The sequence below is a fragment of the Dufourea novaeangliae genome, unplaced genomic scaffold, assembly GCF_001272555.1.
Source record: "Dufourea novaeangliae isolate 0120121106 unplaced genomic scaffold, ASM127255v1 scaffold2, whole genome shotgun sequence".
NCBI classification, from domain to species: Eukaryota; Metazoa; Arthropoda; class Insecta; order Hymenoptera; family Halictidae; genus Dufourea; species Dufourea novaeangliae.
The window spans coordinates 1,387,589-1,401,678 of NW_015373882.1; positions in this window are offsets into that span (position 1 = coordinate 1,387,589).

Below are 14,090 nucleotides of genomic sequence, written 5' to 3' on the forward strand. Positions count from 1 at the left end.
ACTTAAAAATATATTTCTTTTCTTTTATTATGGACAAAGATGTGTATGGAACTTGTCGTGGTGATCATTTGATATTCGTATCACGAATTAAAATAGATGGTTCCAAAAGATTAGACAAACTGAGAAGAATTATTTGAATTATAGAAAGTTTATTCGTGATATTTTTAAACAAGATACGAGGGAAGTTATCGCGAACGAAAAAAGCAAATACAGTCGTCAATGCGTCTTGAAAAGTACAATTCGAAACATAAAAGTATAAAAGTACGTATTGTTATAAAGCCGACGCGTGAGTACGTCGCGCCGAAGAAATAAGTGATATTAATCCTAATGAAGACACTCAGTGCAGTGTAAAAAGTGAAAGGATAGAAAAAAGAGAGAGAAGAAAGTATGCGTGTGAAAAAAGTAAGAATGAAACATCGATATGTTTAACGCTAGAATAAGATTTTTACTCGTATATATCAATCTCACCAACTTTACGTTTATAGAACGAAATTCCATAAATATATGCCTAACATTTCAAATTACATGAAAATTTCAGAAAAACAAACCTTAATAATTTATACGAAATTATTATTACGTTCTGAAATATTAATTTTTTACACCCATCGAGCGGATAGTACATACGTGAATTATAATTTTCAACGGATTTCTTAAAAATTTAAAATTTAGTTGAACTCATGTGACAGAATATATCAATCAGTTAGGTTTATAACACTACCAGATGTGTCAGAAACGTTAAAATTAAATGTTAAAGTCTAAAAATATCAGATTTCAATTATTGACTCTGAATCTGTTTTACTTCTTCATGTTGACAAAAATAGAAACTTCGTAATATACTAATACATCAATTATACTACATATTACGTATGTGCATTAGTGTATCTAAAGATTGAAGGTGCGATTACCTTTTGCTACAATCTACTATCATTTTATCGAAATTCTCGAAAACTTCAAGGTTTGGAAAATTTCGAGAACATCAAAAGACCTACGTTTCGTTATCGTTTCGGGCAACGCGTTTGCTCTTAAATGCGATTCATTCGAGTAAAATATATCGATAAACAAGATGCGCGAAAAGTTAGTATGAACGAGAGTAATGAGGTGAGAGAGACCATGAAGAAGAGAGAAAGGAATAAGAGAACGTGTTATGTAGTGATATTGGACAATCAGTGAAAAGACTGTATCATATCATATTGAAGCAATACTGTAGTATTAGTCGACGAATTAATGAACTTTATTTATATTCTTCGGATCGGGCTCGCGTTCCCAATGCGCTCGATAGTCGTTTTCGTGTAAAAGGCAAAAGGGAAAAGCGGTAGAAAAGCGGCGCCCATTTCGATTAGCTTTTCCTCGGAACGAACCAATCTGAAATCCCAATATTTTCGACGATAAAAACGCAATGGTTAAGCGCATAATAAATGAAGACACTTCGTAACTTACTCGCGTGACATTGGGAACGCGATGGATCGCTCAACGAACATTGAAAAATTGATCTTTCGATTCTTCAAAACTGTTCGCTGTAATTTCGCGATCTAGCGCGATCTATTTTTGTTTCCTGGCAACTTCGCTGTCTTTCCCTGACAACGAAACTCGATCAACGCAAAAAAAAAAGCTACGAAATCCTCGTACGACTGTACACGCAAGGCTGTGTATCTCCGCGTGTGTAACGCATGGCATCGATAACACTTGACAGAGTATTTAATAGAATTGCTTTCAACAGACAACGGTAAGCAGAGAAAAGCTTCTCAAGCGTGTCCACTAGCCGGGCGTTACACGCGTGAGATCACAGTCTAGGAGCTGATCACGAACCAATCCCCGAACTAAATAGCAGTTTGTGTGCCGAACGATCATATACACGAGAACATGGCGGCCGAAAGTGTGATCGCTCTAGAATATTTGCGTGTATCGAGCAATACCACGGGGATGTTCGACAAAGAAGGCGATATATCATTATAATAGTGAAAAGTAAATGGAAGGATGGTAGTAATTTTTAAAATTGTACATACGTAAAAGGATAAGTATTTTCTAGAGGAATAGAAGAAAATTAATGGATGAAAATTATAGTGCAATATAGAGTCTAACGACATTTATTACAATCATTATTATTATTATTAAATTCGTTAATACTCGTTATTTTATCTTTCTGTCTGACACTATTAAATTCATATCATTAGTGGTGGCTAATCAAACTGTTCGGATATGTTTAAACATCTGCCGGAGGAGTCTAAACTGCTAAGCCGAGCCCGATCACGGCGAGGCGTTTGAAGTGAAGGTCGCTTCTGAACAGTCTCATAACGTATCAAACTCCAAACATCTCTGATGATATTTCAAACTTCAAACAGTCCGATGACGTGCGATCTCGAAACTTTCGAAAGGCTGTGCTGTGAACTTACCAAACAGTGATGAAACGTTGCAAACTTCGAGCCACGAATGTCGATCATACGACTCGAGGTATGTATCGATAAATAACTGACTGTATACTGTTCGTAGCTCGAGCGGCTTGAAGTTTGGAATGTTTCAACGACTCGAGTTTGGAACGTTTAGCAAGTTCACAGGACAACGGCTCGAGGGTTTGAAACTCGCAACGTCATCAGACTGTTTGGAGTTTGAAACATCATTAGTAGACTGCGGAAGTTTCGGCAAAATCACAATTTCAGATAATAATATCTAAAAGTTAAAATAGAATAGAATTTTCAATTCTGTACTGGAGACATCACTACCGTAGTAATAACACATGGATAATATTAAACTTTATTAAAGTCTTTATTTTAATGTAATCCAAGTTAAGGGATGCTATAAATGCATAAATATCCGCAGTCTAGTCATCAGACTGCTTGGAAGTGACCTTCAGTTTGAACGTCCCGCCGTGATCGAACTCTGCCTGAACTGTTATCAGATATTCAGATCAAACATATTTGAAACAATCTGTTCGTGGATGCACCACTGCTACATATCATCACGTGTATAAACCCTCGAAAAACCCCCTCCCACTTATTATCGAGATGCTTCTTTTCTGTCAAAAATTATTTTTATACGTATGACGGTCTAATAAATCGCGCGTCGCTGATAATAATGACCGCATTTAACATAATTAAAAAAATCCGAAAAAGGAACGATTTATTACAATCGATGGAAATATTTTAATTTTGTAACCACGTAAAAGTGGCATAAATCATCGTACAAGCTGGTTTCATTGCCATAGAAATTTGTTCGTTTCCTTCGAAAATTACAATCTTTCGTGCACGTTCTGCGGTACACAGTTACTGTTATGCTTCGAAGTATATCGATGTTGCTTCCTTATTTTGTACAGGATTATAGATCTATCGAATAATATGGTAACAGCTGGATAAGGCATTATCAGGTAAGGCGATGGAATAAAGAAGTTATTGAGTTTGCAGCTATCAGTCATCTAAATCCCCCACAGTTAACAGATTCATTCAATATTCATAAACATTAGTTATTTTGGCCAATAATTTATGTTATTCCTCGAAGAAAAGTTAAATACATTAGAAATAAAACTAATATTTTTCTATGCAGAACATAGAAGGTATAGTGTAAAACATTTATTTGAATACTATTTTACACAAGCATATAAAAATTGATAAAAGCGCCTACTGAGCGAATTCTTTTTAACTACAAAAGGGGCTGCCATCTTCTGTTCCAAAACGCGTATTATACTATGTGTATAGAGTCACTCCTTTCCAAATGGATCACTTTTTGGGATCGATGTCAGGAATTTGTAGAAAATTGAAATATGATGTAGTTCATACGATCTAAGGGGAGAGTTTTAAATCGTATATCTTGATGGTTTTCAATTTATAACAAAAATACATACGTTAAAAATTGCGATTTTTATCAATATTTTAAGTAAACACGGTGTACTAGTAAATGGTGTGTTAATAAGTTTGACTATGACTTCCGAAACTACTAGTCGTATGACATTCGATTTGCTTTACTTTTACAAAATAATATTTGCAAACTTCTATTTTGCCATTTTCATATCGAAATCGTGTCCTCTAAAAAATATTGTTCTCTGCAAGACACAATTTTCCAAATAGCATTGTAATGTGTTGTTAATTACTAACCTGCGGATGTTTATGGAAGTTTACAGTTTTGGATAAAAAAATTGAGAAAAAACCAAATTGCACAGAAATTTCTTTTCTATACTATGGATTTTAATATGTTAATAATAATGCACAGATAAAATTATATTTTACTAGAATCTTTATTTAGCTACGTTTTGCAAGTAGGGGATGCTATAAATGCATAAGCGTCTGCAGTCTATTAATTACCGTAAGGCGACCCGAATCAGGTATTTAACAACATTTGGGTGCTACGGTCAACAGACCATATCCTGTACATGCTATATTATTCTTGTGAAGTCGACAAATGGAATCGACAGGACTTTATAATCGTTTCAATTGTGTCAATTGAGCATCTAAAAACAGTATCTATGTCGATCAGGTTTATAAATACTAAATTGCTTCGTTATTGACTATATTATACAAGGAATAAATATTATTGCTCCATGGAAACTTGAAAATATAAACGGTTTGAAATAAAATTAAATAAATTATTATGTGTTGCATACAACAAAGAGATCGATAATCGCCCCAATTTCATATAGGCTATATCACTGTTCAATTTCATCAAAATCCGTGACACCGAGTCTGGCTAGTGACAGATTTAACGTGGAATGATTCTATAATCAATATTATGCGATAGATCTGTATATCTTCATAATATGGATACTTTAGCCTGAAATTGAAACAACATTTCGTAGTCTTTCTAATGTTTATGGAGCGACTACGTGATGTCATGCCCACAAATCTGTAAAGTATTGCTCAATTTTTACGAAAACTAATCGAAACATATTGGTTATGTACGAAAGGTATTCATGTCACACAAATCTTTAACGACGATTGTTGCCCAAGTTTGCAACTCCGTAAATTAATTTTTTAAATCAATGAATAATGGGCATGTATACTTCTTTAATAGTAACTGTGCTTGTAATATTTACAAATTCGTAATATCGAATGGTGTAATTGTTCTTCTTGGTGCGTCCTATTGTGATGTACAATTTCAATTATACTTAATTTAATGAATTCCAAATACAAATACAATCTTCTGTAAATTTGCAGTATTAATGATGGTATGCAATATCAAAATATTATAACAAAAACAACTAAAAGCGAAAAAGAACAATAGTATAAACTGGTGAATTTTCGAAATCATTGAAAAGAAAAAAATTGATTCACAATAAATACTTACGTTTGTCTATGTTCTAAGAAATGAGAAATCAATACTTCTTGATTCTGGAAATAATCGGAAAATTGTAGTAACCGCTTATAACTACCTAATCACTTTCTTGAGGGAGTAATCGATCGGAAGAAATTGATATGTACTAATACATGATGACATTATAATTACATAAAAACGGTTGAACTTTAATTAGTCTATCCTGTCCTCGTACATATTAATGAAAAATAGTATTTATTGTAGTTATAAATACCGATAGCAATTGTTATTATTTATGTCTCCATTTATATGTAAAAAAACACGCAAGTATGTATACAAAAATCGCAAATTAAACATAACAAAGATATGACATTGGATTACTTTCCTCAGTCAATAATTTTTGCTTATATAAACGTGGAAGTTATAAACCGAAATAAATTCAAGATGTTGGACTATTGATTATTATCGGAAAGGTCATAGTCAAATCAAGCCTTGTAATAGCCTCAAGACTGACCTACACTGTCACCATTTAAAATTTAAATATTATAGTATGAAACATTTTCTCTGTACACCATGAGAATTGAAGTAAGAGTAGATTCGATGCTATCGTTAAGTACATGTATGAATATAAGATCGGCTAAATGTTTTCATACGGCATCGATTTTATGAAAATTCAAATTGCGTGATATTAATTATCTGTTAATTTCCTACGCAAATATTTCATCAATCACAAGTTAACCAATCGATACCATTGTTCTTTTTCACGAGTAGGAAATGAATCGAAACATTTTTGCAAAATACCGTAATTATTCTTTTATATTTCTGTGGCATACATCATATTTCTAGTTTTCAAACTCTTTTACTACTTAATAACGAAATGTAATGATCGTATTAAGTCACTATCTAAATTACCATTTTGTTATAAGAAATATGACTTGACTTTACTTAGAAAAGTCTAAAATCTAAGTCATCATCAACTGTAAGTGTTAAAGGCACGATGTATAAAGCAAAAGAAATTATTATTCTATTACACGTTATTATTCTAATTACGTTTCAAGCTTCTGAGCTTATTTATATGTTTTCAGTGTATTACATTTGTGACATAAAAAAACTTTATGAATACCACGCATTAACAATACTCGACATGTATCCCATCAACTACGTACACTTTAAATTTTCACAGAACAAAAGTGCTTCAAGTTTGTCACCGCGTTGCTTTCACTTCATTGTTTAAAGTTTTATACATACATATACTATGGGTTTATTTTACTCCTTCCAGAGAGAATAAAAAAGCATTATTATTTTCATTTCATTGAATAAAATTAGTTTCGTTTCGCTACTTTTTATTCCCGTGGTGTTAATTCTTCAGTGACTGCTGTTAAGTAAATGCTCCTTTAGAAATTCTTTGTAATCAGTCGAAAGAATCGGAAATGAATATTACTTGTAACAAACACACGAAAACTCTTTTTCCTTCCTGTAATAATTTAATACGACGAAGAGGAACTTATTTCAAACGGGAACACTTTCAAAAACGAAGATATGTAGGCACTAAAGACAGGGTAACAAGTCATATCGCAGTATGCTTTTAACAATTACTATTACCACAATGTACACCTAGGAGCCTTGGCTGTTTGGCGCGAGTAGGTATATGTGTCGTGAACATTTTTTTCGACTTAACAAGAAAAATAAGCGGAATTTTCAGATCACCATTTTGCACGTATGTATATTAGGGTTCTCCTTATTTTTGGACCTCCCAATTGTTTCGTTTCCACGCCAAGAATGGTTCCAATCTACAAAAGAAATAATATGTGTAAAACATGAACTCGATCGGAAAACATGAAAACGTGCCCCAACAACCAGAACTTTTATGTAAAAATCCATAAGCGCGAACTCGCTGCTACTCCATGTCTTCTAGCATAGTTGTCCAGTTACCTCGTCATTCTTCTTATTTGTTATATGTATTGGTCTTTAGTAAATGTTTTACTACCCATACTGCAAAAAGTCCTACCAGTTTACAATAGCCCCTACAGTAGGTAATTATTGTAAATTTAAGCAAACAAATTATATTCACCGTTTAATTTTCGCTTGATTAGCTCTCAATAACAACAGTCATATGATACAATCTGAAGCCAAATTACTTTTTCAAATGACCTTGCCGATTGACCGAACAGTCGTGACCTAGAGAAATTTCTCCAACGTATTTCGAGCATAATCAGTAAATAAAATGTTGTCTTAACAATACAGTCGTTTCTAACAGGAGTACAAACTTCAGAAATTTTAATCTTGTTCTCATTGTTCTGCGTGCCAATTACTACGACGCAACATTTACAATGTTATAATGAAATTTACATTGTATTCACATGCATGTACAATCTGGTATATTGTCGAACATAGCGACAAGGAAGCATTCCCGAATTATTTACTCGTGGGTAAATCGGATGTAAATGTTATGTACATATATTATCTACTTAAAAAAATTGCAAGCATATTCATATTATACACGAAACATGATCCATGAAAGTCTACTTCTGTCTTCAAAGTTTCGTATAATTGTTTACAGTTGTTTATTATAAGTGCATTCTGTGTTCTGTGCATTATGTGAGTGCTAACTGATCTGAAAAATGCACGTAGAATTTACATTTTTACGCAGAGGATGCAGTTGAATTCACGGTAAAATACATAGAAGGGACGAATTTATAAACTATTTATATCATATGTTTACCCTAAATCGAAAGCAAAAGAAGTACCTATCTAAAAATGTAAGCAATTCAAGTTAGTTAGTACTTATGAGTTATCAATATTTAATTAGATCTTTCAGAATTACTTTCAATACGTTACACATGCTTCACTATAAAAAATCTTTCAATAAGATTAATTTTTCAAAATTCTATCAACTTAGAAGACAACAAACAATTCTTTTATCTATATAATAATCTTGATTTTTACGAAATAAAAAATATTGCACAAGTTATACGATTTATTAACATTCTGAATGCTACAGATATTTGAAATTACATTGTTTCTTCAAAGTATCTTAAAAAATCTTAATTTAGAATCGTTATATATGATTTTATAGTATAATTTGAACATAAAAATTACTTAAAAGTCTAGAGCTATATTTATAGTATCAAATTCCCTATTAAATGAAATACTTTTTGCCACTGGCATAATTAAAATACTGTGGTAATCAATTTTCTAATGAAAAAAAGTTCGTTATTGAAAAGTAATTGAGTGTGTTGATTTTTATTATACTGTTAATTTTGATTTCGAATTTTATTATCATCGAACCTTTCATTCAGAGAACAAAATTAAAATGAAATTTTCCAAACTAATACATGCTATTCTTTAATAAATTCTTAATAAAGCGATTTCTAGATTGCGCTTTCATGGATCGTCCCACGATAAAGCCACAGACACTCGAATTTGAATTTCCATGGAGGCAGGGCAAGAAAACAGAAGTTACTTGAAAAGGTCGCGTATACCTACATGCGCAAAAATTGAAGATTTTTTTAAATATATATATAAATGTGTATAAATTATTTCTTTATTTATGAAATGATCGCCCGCAGCAGCGACGATTGTTTTGGATGCTTGACAAAAGCTAAACTAATAATATAACCGAAAAGTATTATGTTGACACGTACAGTTATAAGAAGATTTGTATAAAGGATTTACGAGAACTAGTAATTAGCATAAATAATTACTATCAGCGATTAGATTGAATGTTTATAATAAATCTAAAGAAGCCAAAATGAATTGTTAAACATACATCTTACTCATAGGTGTATGCGTGATCAGTTTCCGGTAGCCACGTTTTCTTCAAATCGATAATACCCATTGCGCAACGTATCAATCGCTAAGATCGTTTAGTATCTTCACATAAATTAATCGTTTGCGCCTTGTTCATTCTGTTTCCCTTCTTTTCGCGTTACTTTAACCACAAAGACTCTATAACGGCGATAAACGAGAAAATTATGGAAACAACATTCGATTAAATTTAGGGAATGACTATTTTAAAATGGAAAAATAGTAGATTAATTGAAAGAGAAATTGTTTTAGAAATTTAATTATTATTCAAAATTATAAATACTGTTTACATATCGTAGCGAAATGAAATTTCGTTTGGAGTAAATTCCAGTGACCACTGTTGTTTATCGCGTTTGCGTATTTTTCTACGCGATCGCGTCGTTCAAAGAAATACGCTACGTACTGTATACTTTCTATGCAATGTATAAAACATCCTATTCTACGTACATATGGACTAAAGAAAAAAAACAAATCAATAATCGCATACGATAATGATTTCCCTTTTGTAATATTTGGGCGAATCTTAAGGTTTCTCCTTTCTTGTCGTTAACGGTTTTTCAAAAAAAAAAAAGAGAGAGAAAAATATTTGGGTATAGCGTAAGCATCAAAGAATATTTATTAATTTTTACAAGGATCGTTGTATAATACACCAACGTGATTTGGTAAAGAAAAAAAATTCTGTAAAATATAACAAGGTTTAACGGGATATATTGTAAAAATATCCGAACACCATATATGAGTAAGACCATAATTGACCGATATAATACTATAATAAAGACATATCATAAAGTATTAGTTTAATTGCCTGACATTGTAGAATTTATATGTAAATATGTTGCGTGCAACTTGGATCAGCGTACTAAAGAGGTAGTAATGTTTATCGAATTATTTGGGAAATAGATAGACGATTCATCCCAGCGTTATCGTATTCTCATTTAATTCGTATAAAGGCTTTCGTTATTTCTATTTGTCGTAGACCACGATCACGAATTTGTATATAACTACGCGCAACTATGTTTGTAAATTGTTATGTAATAATTGATGCACTGGTTAAATTCTATTTGCTTTCGATCTACGATATTACATGTCGACTAAATGACAACGCATTCCTACGGCGAGTCCGTTTGTGTCGTTCTCCGTAGCACCGAGATTTTTGTAAACCCGTTAACCTATAGTGTACGATAGTTTCTACGAATTTTCATTTCAGATCCGACCGATGATTATGACGAACATTTACCTCTTGAAATAAACAATGTCTGTAAACTATGAAATAAACGTAGGTGGTATCTAAGAGCGACTTTCGTAAAGCAACCAGTATCGTAAGACTAAATATCGTGAGAAAAATAAAAACAATGTTCTGAGGCACACCAAATTGCGCGCAATGTAAACCGATGAAAGGAATTTTCCTCCATACTGTACATATCATGTGCCATAACTCATTTACCATACTTTGTGTCCAACTTTGTTCCAAGTACCTATTCAACTATAAATATTATAGTATAATAAAGTAAACCTTGATGTTATTGATAAATCACTATTTTTTCTCTTTATCCTTCTATTTCCTTGAACGAAACAGCCGTAACTTTATTTACCTCTTTATTTACACTGATATTAAAATACATATGTATTTAGCTGCTATACTTTATCATTATATTGTGTAACTTTATCTGCGTTATTTCGGATTACAAATTCAACTGATGCATTATTTTTGTTGTACAGCAATCTATTAGGATGTTGTACATGCAATGATCGTTTTATTACCGGCACTTGATATTATATGGGACATTGCACGAATTTAAGACAAACTAATTGTAAGAGTAAATAGACTCTATACACGTTTTTCATTGAAATATAAGTGTTATATTCATGTTATATTCATTAGATAACTATTATACTGAATTTGAAGATAAGAATCAGCCCCGGGACAAGGAAGGGGTCTAGGAGGGCTGCAGCCCCGGGCTCCACTTTACAGGGGGCCACCGTTCTAAGCCTTTTATATGTATATGTCAAACAAAAATTGAATGAAATTTTGTTTACTGTTTCCCTTTTGAAATAACTAGGAATCGCATTAAATGTATAAATAAATCGGAAGAAAGTTCTTACAATATAACGAAGTATTGTTAAAATAGAATTTAACCTGCAATGTTTAATTAATATGTTAATTTTATTTGGAATAAATTTCAATTTTTAAAGATTTATGTATTTCATTGCATGGTTTATTACAAAAATTGTATACCTCCCGGCCTGGGTCCCCCACCCCCCCCCCCAATTTATTTATGAATTTAGCTTAAATATCCATATTTTAATACACGTGGAGGAAATGTCCGAATTTAACTGACAGGCGATTGATTCTCTATCTTAATTCACTTTAGTGTTTAACATAATTAATTTTATTGTTATGTTAGATAGTACTTTAAAACGTGTAGAGCACGCTGTGTAATTTTACAAATAATATCGTCCACTTAATGTGCAACGTCCTAATGCATTAATAAGTCTTATTGCAAGTAGGAACAGTGTATTCCAGACAAGTTAGCTAATCATATTCAAAAGCAGACGTATAGAAATAAAACACGCAAAAAATATTCACGTACAATTTTCTGAAACACTAAGTTATACATATATCAGTTGATTTTATTCATTAACTTTTTACACGTAAGTTCTCTCACCAATAACCACTCACTTTATATATGTATACTGTTCTACTACAGAGAAATGTTTAGCATCTTTAGTATCATTCAAAACATAAGTAGACGTGCGCACATGCATTAACTTCTACTATTTAATACGACAGGAGGCAAGAAAATTGAAGAAACATTAAAAATCAAAAGATTGCGCGTCTTTAAAACATATACTTGCTGAATGATGTGAACTACTTTATTACGGAATATGAATGGAAAATTATAAGACTGAGTTAGAAAGAAGCTAGGGTGAAGAATTGTACAAGACAGATGTTCGAACATTGTATTTCATTTTTAAATTGTACACTTATATGTTACAAAATCTGTTTCAAAATCTTTTATAGATTTAAGTAAACTGTTCAGTTAGACTACTGAGGAAACAGTCGTTACCTTGATGAAAAGAACATGAGTAGTCTCCGATATGAAAAAACATTTCATTAAAATACTATCTATACAGTCAGTAAATTGACATAAAAGGTGTGATTGTATATCGAATTAACTTTTAAATAGAGCTGTGCACATGCATATGATCGTGCTTTATGTTTACACGAACAAACGAAGTTCAATATGCGCTCTAGAATCACGTGCAACGTTTTTATTGAACCGAATCTAGACGCAATCACATTGCGTGCCGTATCGCTATCAAGTATTGTGCGGAATTATTAATTTATAGCACGAACAGGAATACGCTGTTAAAGAGATTATTTATCCAAATCAGAAAATCGCACTTCAACACACGCTTGTCATAAAATAGGTAATGCTATCGTCGCGACAAGTGATGGCTATCAAGAACTTTCATGACTCGCCCATCAAAGACAAAAGGTACTCAATTAATGCTGCCGCATTAATTAGGTTAATGCTACTGTGCAATGATACATTTATTTATTACATACAATAGAAATTAATTTTTGAATTCATAGTTGTTTATAAACACCGAAATTTTTGACAAATTTCCGTCTGGATACTAATTATATTTTTATGTGATAATAACATTCACCGTTTTCCAAAACAATTTTATCTTTTGTACTTCTGTATAACATTCACTAATATTTAATTGATTTCTCAATTCATCATATTATATATCTTTGAAAAAAGAGAATCCCAAGTATCGTATCAGAATTGCTCGATTATGGAATATTGTCATTAAAATTCTGTCAAAAATTCAACGGGAATATTACCAGTCACCAGCATTCATTCATTTGTATTTATTCATCTAGTAAAAGAAATCAGTTAAAGTTTGCAGTCACACAGATTTGCTAAAACGATCGTGTTTAGTACTTCAACAGTATACATATACCTATAGCCTATACCTATTCTACTATCAAAATAATTTACATCAAATATGAGATATATCATTAAACTAACAAATGTTAATTTGGAGGCCTTATAAAAAGAGAAACCCAATTTGAAATACCTTATGAAGTTTTCTATACATACGAAAAAATCGGTGAAATTATTACAGAAGTACAAAATGAATACACTGTAATTTATTTGCTTTTACAATTAAAATATAAGAATCATGTAAACGACTTAATCAAAGTAAATAAGTAAAAAGTCCGTTTGAAATAACTATTTACAAAAGTATCAATTTCAACTTTTAGCACGCATATATATTTCACATTAGAGCTTCAGTCATATTTAATAAAAACAACAGATAGTGATTTTATAATGTTTTATTTTATTATTAATGATACGTCAATAAATTTGTCATTTCTTATAGCATCACTATGTAATTTAACATAATTTGAATCAAGATAAAACATTAAGAAAAACAGATTGAATCAGTAGATCAGAGCATAAGTTATTTGAATTAGACAAAAATTGTTTTTTTTAATTAACGCGGATAAAATAATTTTCCCTTATATCGAAACAAATTAAACCATTTAGAATTAATTTTGTACTGAAACTAGATGTTTCAAGTGAAAGGCTAATTGAAACAAAAATATTGTACGATAATTCCGTTAGAAGCTAACTAACAAAATAACAATAAGAATAAAATATTTTCTGCCGAAAACAAAGTAGCACACAATTATTAGAAAGTTACATTTGATTAAATAAGTTGATGTGTTAATTTGATAGTCATTTTAAAATAATTTTATATAAATAATGCCGAGGTCTGCTTGTCAGGATCATTTTCGATGACCTGATCTATTTGTCCTTTACTTACAAGACCTCTTTTCAAAATGCGCTAAATTTAACACAATACCAATTCATACGTACAATGCCGTACTCGAATGAAGCCAAGCAAATGTTTGCATGAATGAAATCATTCGGCAAATCACGAATAAGCTTTCAGGGGCCCCGGGAACAACCTCCCGAAACTGAAGTACAAAGATCAAAGTTCAGTCAGTAGCCACGACGTGATAAGTA